Here is a 22,614-nt window from a genome sequence, read left to right on the forward strand (position 1 = left end):
TGGCGGGCCATAGTCATCCTGTGATCAGCCAATACACCCAGGTCTCTCAAAATTTGTTCTAAAACCTTGCATACAATTGAGGTCAAACTAACAGGCCTGTAGTTTCCTGGTTCACTTCTTTTTCCTTCTTAAAAATAGGCACTCTATTAACAATTCTCCAATCATAGGGTATGACCCCTGAGTTTACAAATTCATTAAAATTCCTTGCTATTGGGCTTGCAATTTCATGTGCCAGTTCCTTTGTTATTCTTGGATGAAGACTATTTGCTCTCTCCCCATCCCCCAGTTTGGTCCCATTAAGTTGTTTGAGTTTGACTTCCATCCTAGTGTGGTAATTTCTATTTCCATCTCCTTATTTCCATTAGCAAGCTTGCCACTACCCCTAAATTCCTCTTTACCCGTATTAAACACTGAAGCAAACTATACATTTAGGTGTTAGGCCATGCCTAGATTATCTTTAATCGCCACCTCATTCCTAGAGTTTAGCAGTCTCACTTCCTCTTTCCTTGTTTTCTTCATATGGCTACAGAATCTTTTACAGTTGGTTTTAATGTCCTTTGCAAGGTCAAACTCTGCTTAGCTTTTGGCAGTTTTCACATTTTCGTTATACTTTCTGACCTACAAGAGGTAGCTTTCCACTTCTTGTAGGCAAAGAGATTTCTACCAGAGAATATGAGATGCATCCAGAAGGACCACAACACACTGCAGAACAGTTGTAGAGTTCATAGGGACCCTGAGGCTGCTTACCATATTATAGAGCTGGTCAAAATTTTTCGGACAAAACATTTTTCTTCAGAATTTGCCAATTTGTTGAAATCCCCAGAACGATGTCTATTCTGACAAAAATCCACCGGAAAACCAGCACATTTCCAACAGAACACTTCCTGCTGGGCAGGTTTTGTGCCAGGTGGCTTGTTACCAGCTCATCCACCCTACTCCTTGGCAGCCTGTCTGGTAGGCTGACAGGAAGTCAAGAGCCTAGAAGCCCTGGGAGACTTCACAGCCTGAGCTCCCAGGGTCCCTTGTGATCTTCCAGGTCTTCAGGGGCCCATGAGATGGTTTGACCCAGATTCATAGCTCTGAGTAGAGCTGGGTGGGGAATGGGAATTCCTTTTCACTGAGAATTTCAAAATTTTTAGTTTTCATTCTGAATTTGAATGAAACCAAATTTCAAAAAATTCTCCATTAAACAGAATTTCTGTTCTCCACTCAGCTCTATGATATTGACAGTTGAGATATTGGCAGCCTAGAGTACGTATTATGGTGTTTGCCAATTAATTAAAATGTTTCCCATTTCCTATCAACATCACCTCCAGTTTTCCAAGGTTTAACTTTGATCTGTTTCTCTTCATCCAGATGATATCGTCGCCTAGGAATTAAGACACCCGGGGGATCATGCTGTTTGCATTTGATGTGAAGCTGAGTATCATCCATGTTCTGCTGTCAGTTAAAGCCAAAGTCTTTCCCAGTTTCTCCCAGCAATTTTAGACATTTGCTGAATAGGATGGGGGAGAGGACTGAACTTCCCCACTCACTATTATTTTATGCAATAGTAAGGAGGTGGTGTAACTGAGCACAAGAAAGCTGTTACAGTATCAAACACACACACTGTTAAATACATGTTCCATTTGTATATGATCAGACTGATGTTTTCACAAAGCATATTATAACTTCAACTTCTAACATTAAAATAGGCTCCCTTAAAGCCCTTCCTCCCGTCACAGTCCATCGGAATGCAAGAACACCTTATATTTTAGATGTCATCTTAATAGTAGATATTATTATGGGGGGAAAGAGCTAATATCAACTGCTTTTAATTTAAGGAAGACTTCTTTTACATGAGGAGAAAGCATTTTTACCAGTTTGAGGGGAAGTTACCAGAGCTTTGCCAAGGGGTTTAAATTATGCTTTAAAAATATAAATCCTAGGAGTCCTGAAATTACAGGGTACGAGTAGAGAGATGTTAAATGTTTTACGGGTGAAGAGAAATGAATGCATTTTGGCTTATTCCCCCCATTGGTTCAGAAACAAAGCTGTTCCTTGGAAGCCTTTGTTGTATGTAAAAGGCACTTCCTTCTGAGGAAGTTCTCAGAAACTGGAAAGCACTTTTATACAATTTTGTGAAAATGACACAAATAATTAGAATGTGGAAAATAAAACTGGAATCAGACCTTCACCCAGGATCCTATTAACCAACAGGACTTGGGACTACACTCCACTGCAAGATGTCATGTTGGCCAGAATAACTGTGGGAGTATCCTGGATGGGATTTAACTCCATCCATAAAACAGGACACATGCTAGAACTGTTATTTGAGTTGGGATCACAGGTAGGGAAGCGAAGGTTACCTCCTTGTCATGTAACAAATATTTCATCCTTTAATTTGAGATTGAGTGTACCCCTTGCTCATTGATTTGGATGCACACACAGGATGAATGAAAGGGACTTGGTGAAGATAGCACAGCAGGAGAGGGTGGCTGGAACGAGAAGCTGAGGAAGCAATGGATGGATTGCATCAAAGAAGATGGTAAGGTAGTGGACCTTATTGCTGCCTCAGACAGGTGAAGATGGCAGGTGCATGCATGCCAACCTAACCCCAGTTGATGAGAGATTATGCATCATTTATGGCTATTACAATAGGCCAGATTTTCAGTAGTTTGGTCTGTTTTATGCAGATGGAAATTATGTACTGTATTGTGGTAGTGTCTCTTTAAAATGAGTCATGCATAATTATCAGCGGGCCTCCAAGATAAGAGGTCTCTCGCATGATGTAGGCATACTCAGGGTCTGTATGCTCAGAGTCTGTAGGAGCCATCTTGTTATGTATCCAATAAAGAGAACTGTGTTTTAAGATTTGTATTCCTGGTCTGACTCTGGGTTCCTCAAGTACAGTGGGTGCAGCATACTCACAAGGAAGACCCTCTCAGCTGTCTGACCGTGCTAGAAAGCACAACAGTTTACACTTAAAAAGGACTAGGTATAACTCAGGTGTGAAAGGGGAGGGAGGGCACAATGAGTGGATTATTTAGACTGTAAGCTGTTTGGGGGCAGGGACCATCGCTGTTCTTTACTTGTACAGTGCCTCTCACAATGGGGTCCTTGTCCATGATTGGAACCTATAGGCACAAATTGCCATACATAATTAATAATACTTAGTGTGGACTGCTCCTTACTAACTGGAATTAGACCAGGGGATGGCAACGTTTGGCACGCGGCTCGCCAGGGTAAGCACCCTAGCGGGCCGAGCCAGTTTATTTACCTGCTGACGCGGCAGGTTCGGCCGATCGCGGCCCCCACTGGCCGCGGTTCACCGTCCCGGGCCAATGGGGGTGGCGGGAAGCCGCAGCCAGCACATCCCTCGCCCGCGCCGCTTCCCGCTGCCCCCATTGGCCCGGGACGGCGAACCGCGGCCAGTGGGGGCCGCGATCGGCCAAACCTGCCGCGTCAGCAGGTAAATAAACTGGCCCGGCCCGCTAGGGTGCTTACCCTGGTGAGCCGCGTGCTAAACGTTGCCGACCCCTGAATTAGACCATGGCCCTACTGGCTTACAGCAAGTCTTCTGACCCTGTAGGAGTTGACCTATTGTGGTACTCAGCTACAGTCACCTCCATTAGCTAAACACAAGTTACTGGGCTCAGTACATAGGTGAAATTCTATGGCCTGTAATACACAGGAGATCAGACTAGATGATATTACCTTAGAGTGGCTGCCCAGCAGAGAAGATATAAACTGCTATGAGCAAAAGTGTTGTGAGACCAGTGTGTTTGGAATAGTGTTCCACTTCTGGTGCCATATATTTGTGATTGGTCTGTGGTGTTTGTATGAACAGCCTCATTAAAGGTTGATCCTTGCTACAATGCTGTTTTTTCATGTTTTGATTTCACATAGCTGGCAGTTTGATGCATCAAAATCTGAACACCTGAAGTACACAAGAACCTGCTAAAATATTATCTTTGTTATGTTTTTGGTTACTCCTTGGTAGTGTAGCCTCTCTCTCTCCTTCAATATAAATAGTTTAAAAAAATATTGGCATTGGGTCTAATGGCTAAGTGAGAGAGGGGACTAAAATGAATCTTTTCATGGTTCCTTGTTTGTTTTTTAGTTTGCCAGCATGGTGAGTGTCAGACTGGTAGGTAACTCAATTTTCATTTGTAAATGAAGGAAATTCAGATATAATGTCAAACTAACCAGATGGTCTTTGATACTATGAAGCTGTGTGGGTAAGAGTGGCCATCTATTTCTGGATTTCCATAAGGCATTTGACAGTCTGCAAGCCTCAAAAGTTTGGAAGTTTGGTTAAGGAAAGTAACCAGAAGTTCAGGTATTCATTCAAAGGCTTTTTATGGTCTCCATTTCCAGGATATGTGTTTCTTTAAATCAGATGCCAGCATTTACCTAGGAATGCTTAGGTATTCCTAAGGGTACCATATGACTACTCTTGGAGCTAGAAGTGATTCTCAGATTGAGGATACATGCCTATCAAGCATGTTAAAAATAGAGCATAGCTGTGGCAGTATGGGTGGCGGAATGGATTAGGCTCCCTGAATTCATACCTACCTGAGACCATAGGCCTCAGCCCATCATCTCAATCATAGCCAATGTGAGTACGTCACCTTGAGCTGGGAATAACACCCCCAGCTCTAAGTGTCAGTGACCTGAGAGGCTCAGTGCTACATTCTTTACACTCCAAAAACGTCCATTAAAGTCAGTGGGAGCTGTGGAGGATCAGGTCTAAACTGTGTCAAAGATCAGCACCCAAAGTTAGAAGCCACTTTGAAAATTTGGTGATACGTTTTTCCCAAGGTTATAGAGAAGTGGAATGAGAATCCAGTGACTCCTGTTCCCTAATTTGTGCTCACTTCACTTGACCACAATGCCGCCTGGTTAACATTTAAAAACCTATTTAACTTTGCAAAACTATTAAAAATAAACCTGACAAATGAAAGTAATCTGAGATGTGTTAGACCCTGAAGGTGTTAGACCCTGGTCCTGTAATTTGTTCTATGAAGGACTCCACTCATGTAGAACAAGTGGCAAAAGCCGTATGAATTAATTTGGAAGCTACAGGATACTACAAGCAATATAACTCTTTAATATTCTAAGATCATCTTTTGTCCCATTATCTGTAGTTTTCCTTCAGAATCCAATATATTATGGGCCTGACATATGGTAGTCATCTGTCATTTCCATTCATCAGTCTTGCTAACTTGTTAGGCCTCGGTGCATTGAAGCAATCAAACACTTTTTTTTTTTTTAAGACCTTCCCCATTCAACAAAGCACAAAAGCACATGCTTAGCGTTGAGCACGTGTTTAAGTGCTTTGCTGAATTGGGGCATTGGTTCTTACCTTAGTCACTTAGGGGTTCAGAATAAACAAAGCTGAGTAATCCACCACTATTTGAGAGATAGAGCAGGGAAACCTTGGCCTAGTTTTGTTTCCAGGATATAACAGATAAGTTGCTGCATCTTGAGTTAATTTTTCAAAGGTCAGTTTGCATCCTTAAATTCGGTAAACATCCTGATCCAAAGACAAAGAAATGCTTTGGAATTCAAATCTGAGTTGGTATGTCACTGGGGTCACCCATCTAGTTAAGGAGCTCTATCATCAGCATATTTAGATTATCTAACAACATTTAGTGCTACTGTTACTCATGCAAAAGCTAATTTGATTCTGTCAAATCAGTGTTATGCATTGTATCTTCCTATTTCCCTAGGATTTATTGTAAATCTCAGAAAAATACGTATGCCAGTGGTCAGAATAACTCTGCACAAAATTTCAGCAAAATCTCTAGGGAATCTCTGTGTTTTTTAAATTCTACAGCATCAATTGAACATTTTACTGTGGCTTCCTTATCTTCCCCCTACATTGTTAGATTTACCTAGTAGACTCTACATGTATAATTGAGAAGCGCCACAGATGCTGCATTTTACAGTATCCAGAAGAAACAACAGAGACAGAGGAGACATGAAAGGATAATTTTGCTTATACAAAATAGCAGCCTGAAAAATAAAACCAGGAAAACAAACAAGCAGATGGAGAAAGCAAAGACTGCAAGACACAGCTGTTAGAAGTATTTAGATATCCAGATGCAAAACAGTTCAAGGGTGGGGGCCGGGAGGTGGGGGGAAGGGCATAGTTAGAGTTGATGTAAGTCTTCTATTAATGTTATGGTGTCTATTGAGAATACGTTTTTTTTTCAAAGGAGCTTAAGAACATAAAAATGGCCCTACTGGGTCAGATCAAGGGTCCATCTAGCTCAGTATCCTGTCTTCCGTCAGTGGCCAGTGCCAGGTGCCCCAGAGAGTATGAACAGAACAGGTAATCATCAAGTGATCCATCCCCTGTTGCTCATTCCCAGCTTCTGGCAAACAGAGGCTAGGGACACCATTCCTGCCCATCCTGGCTAATAGCCATTGATGGACCTATCCTCCATGAATGTATCTAGTTCTTTTTTGAACCCTGGTATGGTCTTGGCCTTCACAACATCCTCAGGCAAGGAGTTCCACAGGTTGACTGTGTGTTGTGTGAATAAATACTTCCTTTTATTTGTTTTAAACTTGCTGCCTATTAATTTCATTTGGTGACCCCTAGTTCTTGTGTTATGAGAAGTAGTAAACAACACTTCCATATCTACTTTCTCTACACCAGTCATGATTTTATAGACCTCAATCATATCTCCCCTTAGCTGTCTCTTTTCCAACCTGAAAAGTCCCAGTCTTATTAATTTCTCCTCATACGGAAGCCATTCCATACCCCTAATCATTTTTGTTGCCCTTTTTTTGAACCTTTTCCAATTCCAATATATCTCTTTTGAGATGGGGCGACCACATCTGCACACAGTATTCAAGATGTGGGCATACCATGGATTTATGTAGAGGCAACATGACATTTTCTGTCCTATTATCTATCCCTTTCTTAATTATTCTCAGTATTCCATTCTCTTTTTTGACTGCCGCTGCACATTGAGTGGATGTTTTCAGAGAACTATCCACAGTGACTCCAAGATCTCTTTCTTGTCTGGTAACAGCTAATTTAGACCCCTTCATTTTATATGTATAGTTGGGATTATGCTTTCCAATGTGCATTACTTTGCATTTATCAACATTAAATTTCATCTGCCATTTTGTTGCCCGGTCACCAGTTTTGAGAGATCCTTTTGTAGCTCTTCACAGTCTGCCTGGGTCTTAACTATCTTTAGTAATTTTGTATCATCTGCAAATTTTGCCACCTCACTGTTTACCCCTTTTTCCAGATCATTTATAAATATGTATACGGGGTTAGGTGATCAGTTCCCTGTGAATTTCAGTGGGAAATGTAGGCTTTTCTGAAAATCCCAGCCTGAATTCCTGGGCTCCTTATAAAATGGGACTCCCTAGTATCCACACAGGCACACAACAATGAAAGACAAAAAAGGTACTAAAGTTGAATTAAAAAAGGTTTGTCTATAGCTGTCCATCCCCTTCTCCCCTGACTAAATTAAAAATGATGCTTTATAATAATTTGTTAGAATAGAGAAAATTGTTTTCCAAAGCAGTTATTATTTGTGATGACAATTCATACTTATACCATATAGTGCCTTTCATCTAAGGGTATGTCTACACTACGAGAGTAGTTCGATTTTAGTTAAATCGAATATGTGCAATCGATATTAGAAAGTCGAACGTGTGTGTCTACACTAAGGACAGTAATTCGACTTTGTCAGTCCACAGTACCAGGGAAAGCGTCGACATTGGAAGCAGTGCACTGTGGGCAGCTATCCCACAGTTCCCGCAGTCCCCGCTGCCCATTGGAATTCTGGGTCGAGCCCCCAATGCCTTCTGGGTAAAAAAATGTGGCGAGGGTGCTTTTGGGTAACTGTCGTCATCCGTCAGTCACTACCGCCCTCCCTCCCTCCCTCCCTGAAAGCGCCGGCGGGAAATCAGTTCGCGCACTTTTTGATCAGTGACAGCGCGGACGCCACAGCACTGCGATCATGGATCCCGCTGCGACCATCGCTGCAGTTGTGGCCGTTCTCAACGCCTCGCACCTTATCATACACCTTACCCTGAGGCAGATGCAGAGTAATCAGGCGAGGAGGCTACGGCACCGCCGTGAGGGCCTGAAGTCGGAGAGTAGCACAGAGCTGTCAGAAACCACGAGCCCCAGCGCCCAGGACATCACGGTGGCAATGGGGCATGTGGATTTTGTTGAACGGCGATTCTGGGCCCGGGAAACAAGCACGGACTGGTGGGACCGCATAGTGCTTCAGGTCTGGGATGAATCCCAGTGGCTGCGAAACTTTCGCATGCGGAAGGGGACTTTCCTGGAACTTTGTGACTTGCTGTCCCCTGCCCTGAAGCGCAAGGACACCCGCATGCGAGCAGCCCTGACTGTCCAGAAGCGAGTGGCCATAGCCCTCTGGAAGCTTGCAACGCCGGACAGCTACCGGTCAGTCGCGAACCACTTTGGCGTGGGCAAATCTACCGTGGGGGTTGTTGTCATGCAAGTAGCCAAGGCAATCGTCAAGGTACTGCTGTCAAAGGTAGTGACCCTGGGAAACGCGCAGGCCATCATAGATGGCTTCGCTGCGATGGGATTCCCAAACTGCGGTGGGGCTATAGATGGGACTCACATCCCTATCCTGGGACCGGGCCACCAGGCCAGCCAGTACATCAATAGAAAGGGCTACTTTTCAATGGTGCTGCAAGCACTGGTGGACCATCGGGGACGGTTTACAAACATCTATGTCGGATGGCCGGGCAAGGTTCATGACGCTCGCGTGTTCAGGAACTCTGGTCTGTTTAGACGGCTGCAGGAAGGTATTTACTTCCCGGACCACAAGATAACTGTGGGGGATGTGGTATCAGAGGGGTAGCCGTGTTAGTCTGAATCTGTAAAAAGCAACAGAGGGTCCTGTGGCACCTTTGAGACTAACAGAAGTATTGGGAGCATAAGCTTTCGTGGGTAAGAACCTCACTTCTTCAGATGCAAGTAATGGAAATCTCTAGAGGCAGGTATAAATCAGTGTGGAGATAACGAGGTTAGTTCAATCAGGGAGGGTGAGGTGCTCTGCTAGCAGTTGAGGTGTGAACACCAAGGGAGGAGAAACTGCTTCTGTAGTTGGATAGCCATTCACAGTCTTTGTTTAATCCTGATCTGATGGTGTCAAATTTGCAAATGAACTGGAGCTCAGCAGTTTCTCTTTGGAGTCTGGTCCTGAAGTTTTTTTGCTGTAAGATGGCTACCTTTACATCTGCTATTGTGTGGCCAGGGAGGTTGAAGTGTTCTCCTATAGGTTTTTGTAGGATGTGGAGGATTTTGTGGGGGATGTGGAGATGCCTACAGTGATCCTCGGGGACCCAGCCTACCCACTAATGCCCTGGCTCATGAAGCCCTATACTGGCGCCCTGGACACAGAAAAAGAACTGTTTAACTACCGGCTGAGCAAGTGCAGAATGGTGGTGGAGTGTGCTTTTGGCCGTCTCAAGGGGAGATGGAGAAGCTTACTCACTCGCTGTGATCTCAGCGAAGCCAATATCCCCATCGTTATTGCAGCTTGCTGTGTGCTCCACAATCTCTGTGAGAGCAAGGGGGAGACCTTTATGGCGGGGTGGGAGGTTGAGGCAAATAGCCTGGCTGCTGATTACGCCCAGCCAGACAGCCGGGCGATTAGAAGAGCCCAGCGGGACGCGCTGTGCATCCGGGAGGCTTTGAAAGCCAGTTTCAAGGCTGAGCAGGGTACCCAGTGACTTTTAAGTTTGTGGACACAGAGGCAGAACTTGCCCCCCTTTCTTTACCCAGTTGCCGTCGACTATCCTCTCCACTTACATACCCCCTTCACCCCCTTCCCAAAAAATAAAGTCTGTTCTGTTTTGTTAATGGACACCGTTGTCTTTATTACTGTTTTCGCGGGAATGTTTTAAACCTGGGACACAGACTGTGGCGGGGGGCGGGTTTAGGGTTGTGATGCAAATGATGCCTCTAAACTCCAGGAATGACAGGCTCCGCGGTGGTGGACTGGTTGTTTCAACGGAGCCTGCCAGCCCTCCTGGCCGGGACTGCGTGTATGTGTCGGCTATGTGACTGTCTTGCAGGGGGAGGAGGGTTACAGATCCCCTGCTGCGCGGCTCTGTGATGCAGGGTAAGGACCGCTGCATAAGATCTGTAACTGCCCTCCCCCGCCACCAAGTCACAGAGCAACACCACCGCCCCCACCACACAAAACATGAAAACCACCTCCCAGACTGACCAGGATAACTAGTCACTGCACTGTATATGTGCCCTGCTGCTGCACCTGCCCCCTGCTAAAGGTGACTGTCCTGTCCAATGACCAAGCCCCTTCCCCCCCCCCTTCAGACAGACTCCCCTCCAAAAGAAGAGGATGGAAACAGAAATGAACAGAAACGTATTCTTTATTAACAACCGCACATGGAACGGGGGGGTGAAACTTGGACGGGGTCTTGTGTGAGGCGGGTAGGAAAGGACTTTTCAAATTTTGGGGAATGAGAGCCTTCTAGTGGTAGAGCAGTCCGCAGGGGTGGAGTGAAATTTTTCACGGCCCCTTCCACCCCTCCGTGTTTGGACTTTGGGTGAGGGGGGTATGGGACTTGGTGGCGGGGCAGGGCAGTTACAGAGAGACTGCAGCGGGGCTCTCTCCTCCTGCCTCCGGTCCTGCAGAACATCCACAAGGCGGCGGAGCGTGTCCGTTTGCTCCCTCATTAGTCCAAGCAGCGTTTGAGTATCCTGCCTGTCCTCCTGTCGCCACCTCTCCTCCCGTTCCATGTTTGCCCGGTGCATTTGGGACAAGTTCTCCCTCCACTGTGTCTGCTGGGCTGCCTGTGCTCGGGAGCATCCCATTAGTTCAGCAAACATGTCTTCCCGTGTCCTCTTCTTCCTCCTCCTAATGTGCGCTAGCCTCTGGGCAGATGTGGCTGTGGGAATTGGAAAAAGGGAGTGAATTCCTGAGACAGAGCAATGTATCTGTGAACAGAGAACATAGTCTTTCTCTGTGAACAAGACCATGCAGAGCACCTATCACACGCGCACTGAGGACAAGGTCGAATTTTCGGCCCTCGCCTACAGTGCCTGCGGTCTTGCTGTGGCGAGCTGAGGAGCAGGGCAGGACACCGGACTTTGTCTAGCTGGCAAACATGGTAAGCCGTAGACTTGTGGCCGCTTAAAACTTTAAGAGTGGCACTGGCCTCCTTTCAAATAGAAAGCAATGCGAGTCTCTGCTGGCAGCAATCCTGCAAGCATGAACTCTGCCCCTGTCCCACTCCCTCGCGGCTGTAAACCGCGTGGCTGTAAACCGGCGGTTGCAGTTCTATAAAGGGACGGGCAAGCAGTCCCAATACTAACTTTCCCCTACCTAATTCACAGCAGGGAGCCATGCCAGACATCACCCTCCTGAAGGTCTCGGAGAGCCAGAAGGAGAAGATGCTCCGGGACAGCCTGCAGAAACCGGGGCCATTTGCTGCACTGCTGTGCAAGGCCATGATCCCGGAGTACCTGCTGGCGTTGTGGCAGGGAAACGTGTCCTACCACGGGGGGCCTAATAAGCTCTCCCTGCCCAGGAACCTGCTGATGAGGCTGGAAAAACACCTGCAGGAGGTGTATGAGGAGTTCTCCCCGGAGGATCTCGCCTCTATCCCCGGTTACATTGACCAGTTCCTGGCTTAGGTGCCCTTGGAGGGACAAATGACTGCAGGGTTTTGGGCATTATAATCATGAAGCGGACATTGTGCAATTTTTTGAAAATGGTTCGGACTATATATTGAGGCGCCCAAAAAAAGACAAATCATGATACACTTTGCACTGATTCCCCTTTTGTTTGACTTTACTGTTTACATGTTTTGAAGCACTTTACCCACTGTTCATATTTTCAATCTTCCTGTTTTGTTGCAGATAAATGTTTACATGTTTTAAAGCACTTTAGCTAATGTTAATATTTTAAATACGCCAGTTATGTTGTAAATAAATGTTTAGATATTTAAAACACTTACTGCTTGATCCGTCCCCTGAATCTGTGTCTGGGGTAACGGCTGGGGAGGGTTGGTAGGGGATCTCTGTCAGGGTGATGAAGAGCTCCTGGCTGTCGGGCAAATCAGCGTTGTAAGCGCTGTCTACTGCCTCGTCCTCCTAATCTCCTTCCTCCTCTTCCCCGTCCGCTGAGGAACCGGCCGCGGACAATATCCCATCCTCAGAGTCCACGGTCAGGGGTGGGGTGGTGGTGGCGGCCGCACCTAGGATGGAATGCAGTGCCTCGTAGAAACGGGATGTGTGGGGCTGGGATCCAGAGCGTCCGTTTGCCTCTTTGGTCTTCTGGTAGCCTTGTCTCAGCTCCTTGATTTTCACGCGGCACTGCGTTGCATCCCGGCTGTAGCCTCTCTCTGCCATGGCTTTAGAGATCTTCTCATAGATCTTTGCATTCCGTCTTTTGGAGCGCAGCTCCGAAAGCACGGACTCATCGCCCCACACTGCGATGAGATCCAAGACTTCCCGATCCGTCCATGCTGGGGCCCTCTTTCTATTGGATTGCACGGCCATCTCTGCTGGAGAGCTCTGCATCGTTGCCACTGCTGCTGAGCTCACCACGGTGTCCAAACAGAAACTGCGATTCAAACTGCCCAGACAGGAAAAGGAATTCAAATTTTCCCGGGGGAGTGGCTGGTCAGAGCATCCGAGCTCGGACTGCTGTCCAGAGCGTCAACAGAGTGGTGCACTGTGGGATAGCTCCCGGAGCTATTAGCGTCGATTTCCATCCACACCTAGCCTAATTCGACATGGCCATGTCGAATTTAGCGCTACTCCTCTCGTTGGGGAGGATTACAGAAATCGATTTAAAGAGAGCTCTATGTCGAACTAAATGGCTTCCTGGTGTGGACGGGTGCAGGGTTAATTCGATATAACGGCGCTAAATTCGACATAAAAGCCTAGTGTAGACCAGGCCTAAGAGTTAAAGTCTTTGGAGAATATTAATTAAGCATCACTCTGTTCTTCAGTGCTAAGTGGCTAGATGGTGCTTTTGGTCTATCTTTAGATGACTCCCCCCTTCTCCTACTTTGCCCAGTATGATTCAGGGCCGCCCAGAGGATTCAGGGGGCCTGGGGCCCCCGCCGCCGAATTGCCGCCGAAGACCCGGCGCTTCAGCGGCGGGTCCCGGGGCAGAAGGACCCCCCGCCGCGGGTCTTCAGGGCACTTCAGCGGCGGGTCCTGGAGCGGAAGGACCCCCCCGCCGCCGAATTGCTGCCGAGGATCCGGAGCGGAAGAAGCTCCGGGGTCCCGGGCCCCACGACAGTTTTCCGGGGCCCCCAGAGCAAGTGAAGGACCCCGCTCCAGGGGCCCCGAAAAACTCTCGTGGGGGCCCCTGTGGGGCCCGGGACCTGGGGCAAATTGCCCCACTTGCCCCCCCCCCCCCCGGGCGGCCCTGGTATGATTTAACAGAGGATTGGGGATATGGTGCTTCTTTTGCTTTTTTGTATTAGTCTTCAATGCTGAAGTTTTCCTTCCCCGAACATTTGATATGGGAGAGTGTGTTCACCTAAAATGAGTCCCAAAATGGGGTTTGTATTCCTGTGTCATTCACTTTGCTGAACTTCAGAACCCCTTCCTGAGCTAACAGAGCTAGCACCCACATTCTGACACGTAGAGAAGTATGACCATGTCGGGCTAATCCCCAAACAATTCTGCTTGCTTTTCTTTCATTTCAGGATCCAATTCAAAACTATCATTCCATTTGAAAACCCCTTTATGGACATTATAGCAGCCCTCTCTTGCTGGACTTCTCTCCGAATTCCCTTAGTTCATTAGCACTTTGTCTCCTCTCTGTACTTCTGTGTCATCTGTCTACCGCTTGTGCTTCAGCCTTCTCATCTCGGACTGGGCCAACTGCAGACACAAGGGCCCATGACCTGCTTCTGCTCCTACATGACTGTGTCAGAAATATTGCCTTTTGTTACATGGACAAATAAATCCCATTTAAAACAAGCCTGAAAATTACTACATCCTTGGAGAACAGCTTTATTCCCCACACAAGGAATTCCAGAGGCTAAATAAATAAGAAATGATAGCTGGGTGTAACTAAGTCTGAGCAATCAAGATGTGCCTGAACTAGAGGCCAAGGATAGCATTGAACCTGAACATGTGTATTGTAATAGTTGACCTTTCTTTATAGGGGAAAAACTGTAAAGCATCAGAAATACGACTTTCACAAATGGTGATTTTGTAACCAAGGCAAAGAAACACATCCAGACAATGCAAATGTGTTTGGTTTTGTTTTTTAATGCTAAGGAGAAGAACTCTCGCATTTGTCAAAAGACACGAAGACTGCCTCAATGGGAGTTCTGTTTGTAGATCAAGGGCAGTCTGAATAAGAATCCTAAGGGCCTCATCCTCCATTTTTTTCCGCACCCAAAATTCCACATTGACTTCAACAACAATTTTAAGTTTTCAGATTTCTTAGGAATGCTTCACACAGTCCTACTAAAGATGTTTTGAGCGTAAGTTACAGTTCTGACTTCAGGCAGAGCTCTGAGTGTGTAAAGAACACAGGATCAAACCCTAAGACCCTGATTAAGCCCTTAGGTCCCGTTCCTTACATGACTGGGGCTGTTTGACCACCATGTGTGGTCTATTTTTCAATAGAGTGACTCCAATAAAATTAGTGGAATTGCACCATCATAAAATGGGTGTACTAAAGTGGAGGATTAATTTGACAGGACTACTCGTATGAGAACTGGTAGCAGAATCAGGCCCTTATGCTGTAAATCTCAGTGTTGATGTTATCAGCCTAGCTGTATCCAAGGACAATGTCTTGAACATTTAAGCCCTCTAGAGGTAGTTGCAGCATTGATTTTTTTCCATGTTATGAAATGAATCATACTTTCATGCTTCTGGGAGACTGTTGCACAAAGGAAAAGAGTGACTACGAGCTGTGTTCTTTTTTCCTCGCATGAAAGAATTAAGGCTACAACCAAAAAGCCTCTGAACAAGGAGCCAATGATTATACCATTGGCTGTTTGGAGAGAACAAATCCACTGGGAACAAAAAATATATTGAGCAAAGTTGCTTTGAAATACCTGTTATTTTTTTAAATTGGAAATTCTGAAATAAAACCTCTGGATCCCACATCTTTTTGTGCTGTGCTTCCTGTCAGTGCTATAACAAACCTTCTTGGCTAGCGAACAAGATTTCTTTGTTGCAGTGAAACTTCGTGCATGATTCACTTTTTTCTTAGAAAAAGCTTCAAGACAAATATTGTTTTCGGAGCCTTTTCTTCCTACATTCTCTCCCCTCCCCAAATCCTTCTTCCTGAGGGACATCCTTGTTCATGGTAGCCTACTGTAAACAAAGGAAAGATGATATCAAAGTAATTGCTTGAAATATAATTGATGACAGATTTCTTGCTCAACACTTTTATCAATGCCTTTGCATGCACATAGTACATTTGCACACTGTTAGAATGCTTGGAAATGAAACATCCATTAAAGGAAAGAAACAAAAAGCAAAACATAGTACAACATCAGAATAAGACTTTGGGAAATCATTGAATGTTTAAGTATATTGTGTGCATGTGCATTCCCTAGCTTACACTAGCAGTAGCCTGGATCATGCATTTTGTATCCTGCCAGCATTTCCATCCCCAGAATGTCCTGAGGGTTGTTTTGGGGTCTCCTGGCTAGTGACTAATGTGTAATCTATTTGTCTTGATTCATTCTTGCAACATTGTTTTCTCATTCAATTTTTGTTTGCTTCCATTTACATGTTTTGTATTAAAATAGGTATTTCTCCCTACACAAGTGTTCTTGTATCTTATGAAGTTGTCCACCACCCATCTGCTCTGCTCTTCTCTTCTTCCATAACCCACACCACACCACAGAAACACCAACCCAGGAACCAATCCCTGTAGCAAACCTCGTTGCCTACTCTGTTCCCATATCTACTCCGGCGACACCATCAGAGGACCCAACCACATCAGCCACACCATCAAGGGCTCATTCACCTGCACATCCACTAATGTTATATATGCCATCATGTGCCAGCAATGCCCCTCTGCCATGTACATTGGCCAAACCGGACAGTCCCTCCACAAAAGAATAAATGGACACAAATCGGACATCAGGAATGGTAACATACATAAGCCAGTAAGTGAACACTTCAATCTCCCTGGTCATTCTATTACAGATTTAAAAGTCACTATCATTGAACAAAAAAACTTCAGAAACAGACTTCAAAGAGAAACAGCAGAACTAAAATTCATTTGCAAATTTAACACCATTAATCTGGGCTTGAATAGGGACTGGGAGTGGCTGGCTCATTACAGAAGCAGCTTTTCCTCTCCTGGAATTGACACCTCCTCATCTATTATTGGGAGTGGACTACATCCACCCTGATTGAATTGGCCCTGTCAACACTGGTTCTCCACTTGCGAAGTAACTCCCTGCTCTCCATGTGTCAGTATATAATGCCTGCATCTGTAACTTTCACTCTATGCATCCGAAGAAGTGAGGTTTTTACCCACGAAAGCTTATGCCCAAATAAAACTGTTAGTCTTTAAGGTGCCACCAGACTCCTTGTTGTTTCTCACACAAGACTCTTCAGGTTTTCATCCATTCTGGTCTTTACGCATGGCATGTCCTCCCTGAACTAATGCATGAAAGGAGATTATTTGTATGGCAGCAAGGAGATATTTGTCTTGTTTGTGAATCTCTTGGCACCCTATGTGGCTCATGAGCCACCACCCTCTGCAAGATAATTCCATACTCAAGTCTTCTCTACACACAAGTTGTACCACTTTGGTACAGTTAAAGTGGAACAACCCCCTGCTAGAGTGGGCAGTGTTATACTGGAATAAAGGTGCTTATAGCATTGTAGCTTATTCTCTGAAATTTAGAGAAGTAAGTTATACCTGTAATAGACACCTTTATACTGGTGTTCCACACTATGACAGAACGCTAAACTGTATTATACTGTTCAACCACTAGGTGGTACCATGTGTAAATATAACAAACTCACAACAGCCATTCCAGCAGTACATTACAGCAGCGGTTCTCAACCAGGGATTTGGGGCCCCCTGGAGGGCCGCAAGCAGGTTTCGGGGGGTCCGCCAAGCAGGGCCAGCATTAGACTCACTGGGGCCCAGGTCAGAAAGCTGAAGCCCACATGGAGCTGAAGCCCTAGGCTTTGAGCCCCACCATCTGGGGCTGAAGCCAAAGCCTGAGCAGTTTAGCTTCACGGGGGCCCCTGTGGTGTGGGGCCCCAAGCAATTTCCCTGCTTGCTACTCCCTAAAGGAGGCCTTGGCTTTTATATGCAGAAAACCAGTTGTTGTGCCACAGGTGGGTTGTGGAGTTTTTATAGCATGTTGGAAGGGCCTCAGAAAGAAAAAGGTTAAGAACCCCTGCATTAAGGGATCTTACAGTGAACATATCTCTTGTTTATCTCTCTGGGAAGGAAGCTCTGTAGCCAGTCCTGCAACCTACCAGGTACAAGATGTGTATGGCATGGGGTCAGAAATGCACTAGTGCCAGAGGAGAACAGAAACAGAAGGAAAAAAAGCAACAAAAGTTGCAGGATCTCTACATGTCATTCTTCAGTGCCCCAGAGAACTTCAGCTTTGATAAACCTTCACAATGGACAGGCTGGAAGCAATATTTTGCAAGATTTTACATTTGAAATAAACTCAACAAGGAAATAGGAGTCATCCAACTATGCTCTTTAATTTCTGCTATGAAGAAGCAGGCAGAGTATATCTTTAAATCTTTTACCTTTACTGATGACAGTCACAAAGATGACTATGAAAGACTCTTGGCTATGCTTGATGTATACTTTATACCTCAGAGAAATGTGTTTTATGAAAGAGCATATTTCCACCATAGAATTCAGGAACCAGAGAAAATGTTGAATCTTTTATAAGAGGTTTCTATACATTTGCAGTCCCAAAAATCTCAGTTTTAAGCCAAACAGAATAACAGAATCATAGTATTGGAAGGGACCTCAGTAGGTCATCTAGTCCAGTCCCTGCCCTCATGGCAAGACTAAGTGTTATCCAGACCATCCCTGACAGGTGTTTGTCTAATCTGCTCTTTAAAATCTCCAATGATGGAGATTCCACAACCTCCCTGGGCAATTTATTCCAGTGCTTAATCACCCTGACAGTTAGGAAGTTTTTCCTGATGTCCAACCTAAACCTCCCTTGCTGGAATTTAGGCCCACTGCTTCTTGTCCTATCCTCAGTGGTTAAGAAGAACAATTTTCCTCCCGCCTCCTTGTAACAACCTTTTATGTACTTGAAAACTGTTATCATGTCCCCACTCAGTCTTCTCTTCTCCAGACTAAACAAACCCAATTTTTCAATCTTCCCTCATAGGTCATGTTTTCTAGACCTTTAATCATTTTTGTTGCTCTTCACTGGACTGTCTCCAATTTGTCCACATCTTCCCTGAAATGTGGAGCCCAGAACTGGACACAATACTCCAGTTGAGGTCTAACAAGCGTGAAAAAAAGTGGAAGAATTACTTCTCGAGTCTTGCTTACAACACTCCTGCTAATACATCCCAGAATGGTGTTTGCTTTTTTTGCAACAGTGTTGCACTATTGACTCATATTTAGCTTGTGGTCCGCTATGCCCACCAGATCCCTTTCCACAGTACTCTTTCCTAGGCAGTCATTCCCCATTTTGTCTGTGTACAATTGATCCTTCCTAAGTGGAGTATTTTGCATTTGCCCTTATTGAATTTCATCCTATTTACTTCAGACCATTTCTCCAGTTTGTCCAGATCATTTTGAATTATAATCATAGCCTCCAAAGCACTTGCAACACCTCCCAGCTTGGTATCATCCACAAATTTTATAAGTGTACTCTCTATGCCATTATCTAAATCACTGATGAAGATATTGAACAGAACTGGACCCAGAACCAATCCCTGCAGGACCCCACTCGTTATGCCTTTCCAGCATGACTGTGAACCATGATAACTACTGTCTGGGAACAGTTTTCCGACCAGTTATGCACCCACATTATAGTAGCTCCATTTAGGTTGCATTGCCCTAGTTTGTTTATGAGAAGATCATGCGAGACAGTATCAAAAGCTTTATTAAAGTCAAGATTTACCACGTCTACCACTTCCACCCTATTCACAAGGCTTGTTACCCTGTCAAAGAAATCTATCAGGTTGATGTGACATGATTCATTCTTGACATCCATGCTGATTGTTACTTATTACCTTATTATCTTCTAGATGTTTGCAAATTGATTGCTTAATTATTTGCTCCATTATCTTTCTGGGTACAGATGTTAAGCTGACTTGTCTGTAATTCCATGGGTTGTCCTTATTTCCCTATTTAAAGATTGGCACTATATTTGCCCTTTTCTAGTCTTCTGGAATCTCTCCCATCTTTCATGACTTTTCAAAGATAATCGCTAATGGCTCAGATATCTCCTCAGTCAGCTCCTTGAGTATTCTAGGATATATTTCATCAGGCCCTGGTGACTTGAAGACATCTAACTTGTTTAAGTAATTCTTAACTTGTTCTTTTCCTATTTTAGCCTCTGATCCTACCTCATTTTCACTGGAATTCACTATGTTAGATGTCCAATCACCACCAACCTTCTTGGTGAAATCAAAACAAACATGTCATTAAGCACCTCTGCAATTTCCACATTTTCTGTTATTGTTTCCCCCCCACTCATTGAGTAATGGGCCTACCCTGTCCTTGGTCTTCCTCTTGCTTCTAATGTATTTGTAGAATGTTTTCTTGTTTCCTTTTGTGTCTCTAACTAATTTGATCTTGATTTGTGCCTTGGAACGTGAAACTATCAGAGACAGGCAAGTTTGCAGATGACACTAAACTGGGAGGCGTGGTAGATACGCTGGAGGGTAGGGATAGGATACAGAGGGGTAGGATACAGAGGGACCAATTAGAGGATTGGGCCAAAAGAAACCTGATGAGGTTCAACAAGGACAATTGCAGAGTCCTGCACTTAGGACGGAAGAATCCCATGCACTGCTACAGACTAGGGACCGAGTCGCTAGGCAGCAGTTCTGCAGAAAAGGACCTAGGGGTTACAGTGGACGAGAAGCTGGATATGAGTCAACAGTATGCCCTCGTTGCCAAGAAGGCTAACGGCATTTTGGACTGTATAAGTAGGGGCATTGCCAGCATATCGAGGGACGTGATCATTCCCCTCTATTCGACATTGGTGAGGCCTCATCTGGAGTACTATGTTCAGTTTTGGGCCCCACACTACAAGAAGGATGTGGAAAAATTAGAAAGAGTCCAGCAGAGAGCAACAAAAATGATTAGGGGCCTGGAGCACATGACTTATGAGGAGAGGCTGAGGGAAATGGGATTGTTTAGTCTGCAGAAGAGAAGAATGAGGGGGGATTTGATAGCTGCTTTCAACTACCTGAAAGGGGGTTCCAAAGAGAATGGATCTAGACTGTTCTCAGTGGTACCAGATGACAGAACAAGGAGTAATGGTCTCAAGTTGCATTGGGAGAGGTTTAGGTTGGATATTAGGAAACACTTTTTCACTATGAGGGTGGTGAAGCACTGGAATGGGTTACCTAGGGAGGTGGTGGAATCTCCTTCCTTAGAGGTTTTTACGGTCAGGCTTGACAAAGCCCTGGCTGGTATGATTTAGTTGGGGATTGGTCCTGCTTTGTGGAGGGGGTTGGACTAGATGACCTCCTGAGGTCCCTTCCAACCCTGATATTCTATGATTCTATGATTGGGTTGACATATAACAATCTTTCACAGAAGCAACAATGAAAACAGAGTTAATCCTACACACAGTTATTCAAATAGCAAAGCAGGCTGAGCTAATAAAACAGAAAAACGTAGAGTAATTTGCCAAACTTGAAAAACCTGAAATTAGCTTAGAAGCTCTAAAATCCTACCTCAGTGCCTCATCGAAATAGACTCACGAGTCCTAAAATTTATTACCATAAAAGCTCTGTAGCTATGAGGAAATTCCAGGCAAACACCAAAGTCTTTCAGCCTAAATGCACAAGATGTGGAAAATTAATCTACCAAGAGATGATACATGTCCAGCCAAAAGCACAAGATGTAACAAATGCACAAAATATGGACATTTTGCATCTGTTTGCTGTACCAAGGCAGTCAGGGAATTGACTAGTATTACAGACAATCAGGAGCCTTGTTTCTAGGATCATCACATGTGGTAACACAGACTGCCTGGAGAGTAAAAATGAATATTGATGGAAAGAATATTGACTTTAAAATTGACTCAGGAGCAGATGTCTATCATGCCTGACCAACCTGATAACTGGCTCTGTGGATATGGGGAAAGTGATGGACATGATATACCTTGACTTTAGCAAAGCTTTTGATATGGTCTCCCACAGTATTCTTGCCAGCAAGTTAAAGAAGTATGGATTGGATGAATGGACTATAAAGTGGATAGAAATTTGCCTAGATCATCTGGTTCAATTGGTAGTGATCAACAGCTCAATATCTAGTTGGCAGCCAGTATCAAGTGGAATGACGCAGGGGTCAGTCCTGGGGCCAGTTTTGTTCAACATCTTCATTAATGATCTGGATGATGGGATGGATTGCACCCTCAGCAAGTTCATGGATTACACTAAACTGGGGGAAGAGGTAGATATACTGGAGGGTAGGGATAGGGTCCAGAATGACCTAGAAAAATTGGAGGATTGGGCCAAAAGAAATCTGAGGAGGTTCAACAAAGGACAAGTGCAGAGTCCTGCACTTAGGACGGAAGAATCCCATGGACTGCTACAGGCTGGGGACAGAATGGCTAAGCGGCAGTTCTGCAGAAAAGGACCTGGGGATTACACTGGATGAGAAGCTGGATATGAGTCAACAGTGTGCCCTTGTTGCCAAGAAGGCTAACGGCATATTGGGCTGTATTAGTAGGAGCGTTGCCAACGGATCAAGGGAAGTGATTATTCCCCTCTATTCGGCACTGGTGACGCCACATCTGGAGAACTGCATCCAGTTTTGGGTCATCCACTACAGAAAGGATGTGGACAAATTGGAAAGAGTCCAGTGGAGGGCAACAAAAATGATTAGGGGGCTGGGGCACATGACTATGAAGAGAAGCTGAGGGAACTGGGCTTATTTAGTCTGCAGAAGAGAAGAGTGAGGAGGGATTTGATAGCAGCCTTCAACTGCCTGAAGGGGGGTTCCAAAGAGGATGGAGTTAGACTCTTCTCAGTGGTGGCAGATGACTAAACAAGTAGCAATGGTCTCAAGTTGCAGTTGGGGAGTCTAGGTTGGATATTAGGAAACACTATTTCACTAGGAAGGTGGTGAAGCACTGGAATGGGTTACCTAGGGAGGTGGTGGAATCTCCATCCTTAGAGGTTTTTAAGGCCTGGCTTGACAAAGCCCTGTCTGGGATGATTTAGTTGGGGTTGGTCCTGCTTTGAGCAGACGGTTTGACTAGATGGCCTCCTGAGGTCTCTTCCAACCCTAATCTTCTATGTTCTATTATTTCAGTAGGGACTTACAATTACCTTCAACCACTCCCTGAGCTGAAGTTACCTGGCACAGCTCTGATAGCCCTGGAAATATTCTGAACTGCCTGGGCCAGTTTACCATAAAACACTTGACAAAGACATTTATATTAAGAATGCATGTGATAAAAGCA

Source organism: Terrapene carolina, unplaced genomic scaffold (genome assembly GCF_002925995.2).
Source record: "Terrapene carolina triunguis isolate 2854851 unplaced genomic scaffold, T_m_triunguis-2.0 Scaffold42, whole genome shotgun sequence".
Taxonomy (NCBI): domain Eukaryota; kingdom Metazoa; phylum Chordata; order Testudines; family Emydidae; genus Terrapene; species Terrapene triunguis.